This window comes from Chiloscyllium plagiosum, chromosome 16 (assembly GCF_004010195.1).
Source record: "Chiloscyllium plagiosum isolate BGI_BamShark_2017 chromosome 16, ASM401019v2, whole genome shotgun sequence".
NCBI classification, from domain to species: domain Eukaryota; kingdom Metazoa; phylum Chordata; class Chondrichthyes; order Orectolobiformes; family Hemiscylliidae; genus Chiloscyllium; species Chiloscyllium plagiosum.
In genome coordinates, this window is record NC_057725.1 from 30,528,887 (window position 1) to 30,536,178 (window position 7,292).

Below are 7,292 nucleotides of genomic sequence, written 5' to 3' on the forward strand. Positions count from 1 at the left end.
CACTAACCTACATATCACTAGACACTATGGGCAATTTAACATGGCCAATCCACCTAACTTGCACATCTTTGGATCTGAGCGGAAACTGGAGCACCCAGCAGAAACCCATACAGACATAGGGAGAATGTGCAAACTCCCCACAGACAGTCGCCTGTGGGTGAAATCAAACCCAGATTTTTGGCACTGTGAGGCAGCAATGCTAACCACTGAGCCACCGTGCCAACCAAAGATTAATTAGTAATATCTACCCTGAAAAACGAGGAACTTCTTTGACACAGTGGTAGTGTCCCTAGCTGTGAGCAACAAGCCCCAGGTTCAGAGTCCAACCTGCTCCAGAGGACTGTAATAATATCTCTGAACAATTTGATTAGAAGATATGTACCCTGAGTAACTCCTACAGGGATAACTTGAGGCTGAGATGATTGGTGTCCAACGATTAAACTATCTTTCTTTTTGCTAGGAATGACTCCAACTAGCAGAGTATTCCTCTTATTCCCGCTGAGACCTGTTTTGCTAGGGCTCTTTGATAGAGTCAGAGTCAAAATGATGTACAGCATGGAAACAGACCCTTCGGTCCAACCCGTCCATGCCGACCAGATATTCCAACCCAATCTAGCCCCACCTGCCAGCACCCAGCCCATATCCCTCCAAACCCTTCCTATTCATAAACCCATCCAGATGCCTTTTAAATGTTGCAATTGTACCAGCCTCCACAATTTCCTCTGGCAGCTCTTTCCATACATGCACCACCCTCTGCATGAAAAAGTTGCTCCTTATGTCTCTTTTATATCTTTCCCCTCTCACCCCAAAACCTATGTCCTCTAGTCTGGACTCATCCACCCCGTAAAAGACTTTGTCTATTTATCCTAACCATGCACCCCACAACTTCATAAACCTCTATAAGGTCACCCCTCAGCCTCCGACGCTCCAGGGAAAACAGCCCCAGCCTGTTCAGCCTCTCCCTGTAGCTCAGATTCTCCATTCCTGGCAACATCCTTGTAAATCTTTTTTGAACACTTTCAAGTTTCACAACATCCTTCCGATAGGAAGGAGACCAGAACTGCACGCAATATTCCAAATGTGGCCTAACCAATGTCCTGTACAGCTGCAACATGACCTCCCAACTCCTGTACTCAATATTCTGACCAATAAAGGAAAGCATACCAAACACCGCCTTCAGTATCCTATCTACCTGCGACTCTACTCTCAAGGAGCTATGAACCTTCACTCCAAGGTCTCCAATACTCCCTGGGACCTTACCATTACGTGTATGAGTCCTGCTACAATTTCTTTCCCAAAATGCAGCACCTCGCATTTATCTAAATTAAACTTCATCTGCCACCCCCCAGCCGATTGGCCCATCTGATCAAGATCCTGTTGTAGTCTGAGGTTACCTTCCTCACTGTCACTACACCTCCAATTTTGGTGTCATCTACAAACTTACTAACTATGTCTCTTATGCTCACATCCAAATCATTTATATAAATGACAAAAAGAAGTGAACCCAGCACTCCAATGGTCACAAGCCGCCAGTCTAAAAAACAACCCTCCACCACCTTAACATTATAGTTAGTCAAATGCTGGTTTAATGTCAAAGGCAGCCACTCTCACCACAATTCTCAAGCTCAGATCTCTTTGTCCAAGTTTGGACCAAATCTGTGAATTAGATCTGGAGCTGAGTAGGCTGTAAAGTGGGAGTCAATTAACTCAGTTAGCTGGATGGTTGGTCTCTGATACAGACCAACTCTAACAACATGGGCTTAATTTTTACATTGGCTGAGGGTACCTTGAAGGATTGCCCTGACCCTTTTTCTGAGGTACCATGACCCTCAGGTTAAACCCCACCAAAAACTGTCTCTCTCTATTGAGAGAGTAGCCTTATGGTCTGGTAAGGTTACGATGACTTTACTGTAATATAGGAAATGAAGTAGCTGATCTGTGCACAGCAGACTTCCAAGGTTGGAAAGTTGCCATGTGTTTTGCTTCGGGTGATGAATTGAGGGATAAATATTGGCCCAGGACCTGATGAGAATTGCCTTGCTCTTCTTTCAATTATCCCATGGAATCTTGCACATCCATTTGAGATATATGTTCTTTTGTCTCTTTATGTTGTCTTTTGTCTCCAACGTAGAGACCTGTGTGAAACATCATGTACCCTTCATTCTGAATGCATCAGTTATAATGTGTGTTTGTTAGTATTATAGCTATATTACTGGACCAATTTAGAGGCTGGCCTCATGATTTGTGCACAGAAATTTAAATCCTACCATGGACCATTGAATTGAGTCATAGAGACGAAACAGATCCTTTGGTCCAACTCATTCATGCCAACCAGATGCCCTAAATTAATTTAGTCCCATTTGCCAGCACTTGTCCCATATCCCTCTAAACCTTTCCAATTCATATATCCATCCAGACGCCTTTTATATGTTATCATTGTACCAGCCTCCACCACTTCCTCTGGCAGCTCATTCCATGCATGCACGGAATATGTGAAAAAATTGCCCTTGGGTCCCTTTTTATTTTCTCACCCTAAACCTATGACCTCTAGTTCTGGACTCCTACATCCCAGGGAAGACCTTGTCTATTTACCCTATCCATGGCCTTCATGATTTGATAAACTGCTATAACATCACTGCTCAGCCTCTGATGCTACAGAGAAAACAGCACCAGCTTGTTCAGTCTCTCCCTATAGTTCAAACCCTCCAACCCTAGCAACTTGCTTGTAAATCTTTTCTGAACCCTTTCAAGTTTCACAACATCCTTCCAATAGGAGGGAGACCAGAATTGCACACAGTATTCCAAAACCTGAAATAAAAGCAAGTATAAGTGATAATGACAATGTAAATACAGGACTGTTGTAAAAACTCACCTGGTTCACTAAGTCATTTTCAAAATACATCTGCTGCCTTTATCCAGCCTCGATGTACAAGTCCAGTATCACACAAAAGGCCGCTGGATCTTGACTGTTCTCTAAATGCTCTGGTAAGTCATTGTGTTGTATTGGAATATACAATAAATGGTGCCCATATTCAGAGAATGTATAAGGAACGATTGTTTTAGATCTGGGATCTAAACCCTATGAGGTGCCAGGATGTTTCTGGTAAGGACCTCAGATGTTGATTCTGTCAAGGGTCAAAGGTAGAAAGTTTGCTGACTTAAACTCAGGTATTGTCTGCATACATTTCAAATACATTCACAAAAGCATTTCAACAGCCCTACTTTGAATGGAGTGTTAGAGGAAGCTACACAGGCTTAGTCAAAGTATCTCAAACTAAGCTGCAATTTCTCAATACTTATTTATTAGGCTTGCATCTCAAAAGTGTCCAGATCTCGGTTTCTCAAACAAGAACTAATACACTTTATGTTACTCGGCATGCAAACTACCCAACTGACACTAGGCCATGCAGGACAGGAAACAGTTCGGTTGGTAGCTTCCCTCCTTCATTGCCATCATCTCACACTGAGCATATCCCATTGATGCTCCATCACTATGCGAGTCTACCAACACTCCCTAGACTCATCTTTGCTCTGTATGTTTTGGGCTTGATTACTCTAATGCACTTCTGGCCAGCTTCCCACCTTACACATACTTCATAAACTTCAACTCATCTCATAACTGTTCATTTCCTAACTCATACCAAGTTTTGTACATCATCATCATCCTGTGCCAATTATCTACATTGAGAAACACCTCAACTTTAAAACTTCGGTCTTTGTTTTCAAATCTCTCCACACCAATGCTGCTTCCTATCTCTGTAACACCCTTCATTATTGCTGAACTCCTCAAATCCACCATTATTGGCCTTGTCTTCAGATGCTTGAAGCATCTGGGCACCTCATAGGGTTTAGATCCCAGATCTAAAAGCCTTCTGAAAATGACAACTGGGATCCCAAGTTGCAAGCTGAAATTTTGGGGGTGTGAATTTTGAGCAACACTGGCTACCATGGAGCACTGACCTAGTTATAACAGTTATACAGCTATCCTGCCCTGCTGTCAGTTCTCACTGAGGGATTACAACAATTTGCAAGTCTCAAAATGGGGTCACCAAGGGAAAATATTTGTGAAGCACAGCCCTTTTAGAAATGCCTATCTATGGAACTCTTGTTTTTCTACCTTCCTTTAAGTACAATGATTTTATGATAATGTAAATTCTTATTCCCTTCGCTATAAACTTTTAGTCACCTGTCCTGATACCTCTGTAAGTGAATTAATTTTGTTAGACATTTACTACTGCATTCTGTCTTTGGAGGTTGGGCATCTTTATCTTCACTCAACATACCCCCAGAAAACAAAGATTTAGAAGTCACATTTATTCTTAAATTTCTTTTCTTAAAAATACTTGCCTTCAAATACAAACACTTATAACTCCGAGAGATAATGCCTACGATAGTATATACACTATTCTTTACTAGAGATTCATTAGACATTTTATAGTGTGTAATTGTTCTTTTTATTCTGTCACAGGACACAGGTGTGGGGGCTGGTTGGCTAGCATTTATTGTCCATTCCTGGGTGGTGGTGACTTTTTGAACCACTGCAGTTCACATACTGTAGGTAGACCCACAGTATCTTTAGGAAGGGAATTCCAAAATTTTGACCAAGTGATGGTGATAGAATGGCAATATATTTCCAAGTCAGGTGAGTGAGGTGGAGGGGAAATCTACCCTGCTTGCTCTTCTAAATGGAAGTGATCGTGGTTTGGAACATGCAAAGAACCTTGGGTGTATTTCTTCCATGTATCTTGTAGATTGATATACTGCTGCTGAGTGTCAGTCAAGCAGTCTGCTTTGATGGTAAACAGTTTCTTGAGTGTTGTTGGAGTCCCTTTCATCCAGACAAGCGGAGATTATTCCACCATATTCCTGATTTGTACCTTGTTGATGGCGAGCAGGTTCTGGGGAGTCAGGTGAGTTACTGGCTGCAGTCTTGCTGGAATCTGACCTGCTCTTGTAGCTACTGTATTTATATGCCAAGTCCAGGTGAGTTTCTGATCAATGCTAACCCCAAAGATATTCATAATGGAGGATTCAGTGATGGTACTACCTTTGAATTTTAGGGGGTAGTGGTTAGATTGTCTCTTATTAAAACATATAAACCAGGAGCAGAAGGCCATCTGGCTCTACGAGCCTGCTCCACCATTCAATAAGATCATGGCTAATCTTTTTGTGGGCATGGCTCTACTTACCCTCTCATCATTACCCTTAATTTCTTTACTGTTCAAAAAGTTATTTTAGCTTTAAAAACATTTAATGAGGAAGCCTCAACTACTTCTATGGGCAGGGAATTCCACAGATTCATAACCCTCTGGGTGAATAAGTTCCTTCTCAATTCAGTCCTAAATCTGGAAATGGTCTTTGCCTGGCATTTGTGCGGTATGAATGTTACGGGCCAAGCCTGGATGTTGATCAGGAATTGCGGCATTTGGACATGGACTGGTTCAGGGATTGTGAATGGTACTGAAGATTGTGCAGTCATTGGTGAATATCCTCACTTCTGACCTTAAGTTGGAAAGACGGTCATTGATGAAGCAGTTGAAGATGGTTGGGTCTAGGACACTACCCTGAGGAACTTCTGCAGAGATGCCCTGAAGCAGAGATGACTGACCTCCAACAACCATCTTCGTATGTGCCAGGTATGACTTCCAACCAGTATAGAGTTTAACCCCGATTCCCATTGATTCCATACTCAGTTGAATGCAACCTTGATCTGCGCTATTAGCTCATCAGCTTTAGTGAAAAGGCCAGATTTAACGTGGGGACCAACCAAAAACTTTACCAATCTCACACGAGCATCTGAGGAAGGTGAGGACTTAAGGGTTTCGGGGCTCTTTGCATTTCTCAATGGAAGCTTGATGCGACTGTTGTAATTCCATTTAGCATTATGCCTTTGGTCCTAGCTCACAGCGGGGGAAGGGAGTGTTATTGGAGCTAGGCCCCAAACGTTGACTCGGCTTTGTCTCCATGCGTGCTACCAGGCCTGTTGAGTTTCGGCAGCAATTCCTACTCTCATTTCGAATATTGTTTGGCGGAGGAAGCGTCGACTTGGTGGCAACGATGCGCCATTGACAGATGGTTCCTAGGCCGACGAGAGCGGGAGACCCACTCCCCCACCACCCCGACAGCAAGGGGAGGGGTAAGTGGGGCCGTCTCTTCCCGTGGGTAGGCATCCCGTGCTGGGGGAGGTGGAACCCGGGTTCGGGGAATAGTGGGGTAAACTGACTTGCAACGCTGGGGGCGGTGGCAAAGCAGCCTCGGGCAGACACGGTGGGGGAGGGGCAGGACGGGTCGCCGGGCCGGGGCCAAACCGCCTCAATCCGCAGTGCGGCTGCATTGAAGCCGCCGGCCAATCAGCGGGCGCCTCCAGCCGGGCCCCCGCCCGCCTCGCCTGATTGGCCGAGGGGGTGGGCCGTATCACACAACGAGCCAGCGTGACTGGTGAGGGCTGGCTGCCAATCAGCGTGACGCGCGATTCAAGTTTGGTTGTGGCCAAACCGGCGCGTGGGCTAGGGGGAGGGGGGAAGTGGAAGAATAAAGTAGGGAATTGGAGAGGCGTGAAACCGGAAATAAAGTTAGGCTGCACGATCGGGCGTGGTGTATTGTGGGTAAGAGAATCAATTCGGCTAACTGGTGGTGGAGCTCAGTCTCTTTTGTCCTGGTGATTTTGAGCTACCAGTTTGCGCTGCCATCTATGCGGATCGGGGTTATTTCAATTTAATTTGATGTCCCCTCCCCCCTTCCCTTCCCCCTTTTATTTATTTTTCTCTCATTTGGGAAGCAAAGATCTACACGGAGTGACTGGGCGGCTTGGACGGTGAGGTGAGGTGGGGCCGAGCTCGGTTGGGGAGAGAGCGGTGCGGCCGCCATTTTGCGCCTCTGCTCAGCGGCTCTGGACAAAATGGCGGAGGCGACGACAGGCTGGACTTCGAGTGAAATAGCGATTGTTGTTCAGGGCTTGTTTTATTGAAATGGCCTTGTATTGATTTCTTTGCTCTCCCTGCCTTATTGTGTTTGTGGATAAGTGTTGCTCGATTCTTGAGGTTTTTTTCTGGTGGGGAGGGCTCGATCTTTCTTGGCTTTCTCTCGATCCTTCGCTCCCTCTTCCTCCTCTCTTTCCCTCCAAACCATCTATCCAGTAGATCACCCAAACCATCACTCTCTCTTCCTGTGTGAGACTGGAGTGTTGAGATCCTGGGCGTTAGGAAACACTTTATCGAGTGATTGGAGAGAAACTGGCTCTTTCCCATCCATTTAGAAGAAATCTAATCTGTTTGTGTCTCTTCTTTCCCACC